Source organism: Elephantulus edwardii, unplaced genomic scaffold, assembly GCF_000299155.1.
Source record: "Elephantulus edwardii isolate Elephantulus edwardi_28Jun2011 unplaced genomic scaffold, EleEdw1.0 scaffold00185, whole genome shotgun sequence".
NCBI lineage: Eukaryota > Metazoa > Chordata > Mammalia > Macroscelidea > Macroscelididae > Elephantulus > Elephantulus edwardii.
The window spans coordinates 4,221,457-4,221,967 of record NW_006399935.1 but is presented as its reverse complement, the minus strand read 5'-3'; the positions used below and the strand labels follow the sequence as shown (position 1 = coordinate 4,221,967).

The 511-nt window shown below is 44.2% G+C and overlaps 1 protein-coding gene across 1 annotated transcript in view; it reads left to right on the top strand.

Annotated features, from left to right (window-relative positions):
- CATSPERD (catsper channel auxiliary subunit delta) overlaps positions 1-511 on the top strand; it is a 119,768-nt gene that overhangs the window by 44,244 nt on the left and 75,013 nt on the right. The gene's annotated exons all lie outside the window — the stretch shown is intronic.

Genomic DNA, 511 nt, shown 5'->3' with positions numbered 1-511 from the left:
GAGGATGGAGGTGATGGAGTGAGGGTGGTGAAGAACAGGGCATGTTTTTAATCTGTTTCCATATGGGTGCTGTGAGCCATAGTTGATTCATCAGCACTTAACAACAATAAAACAAAAACAAAACAACATGCCTTTGGTTAGCATCCCTTTGGGGAATGGATTGTCTTTGTTGTAAACAAGGCAGGTTCTGCCTACAGTATAATCTTGGACAAAAATCTTTTGAGATCTAAAAGGGAGTAAACGAGTAAGAAAGTGGGCAGAGGTGGGGCAAGCAGAGGCTACTGCTGGAGGTCAAAAGCCCAGGAGCAGAATCCCATAAGAGAGAAGGAGCTTCTTCCACAGACAACAGAGAGCCAAAGTCTCCTAAAGCTGGGCTTCTGTTGCAGACCGAGGGTCCCAAAGAATAGAATAATGTTATAATTATTAATAAAGAGACAAACAGCCAGGAATGAGATAGAGCAGAGAGCGTAAAACAGGGGGTCAGCAGTTCTTGACTGAAGACCTCGAGCCA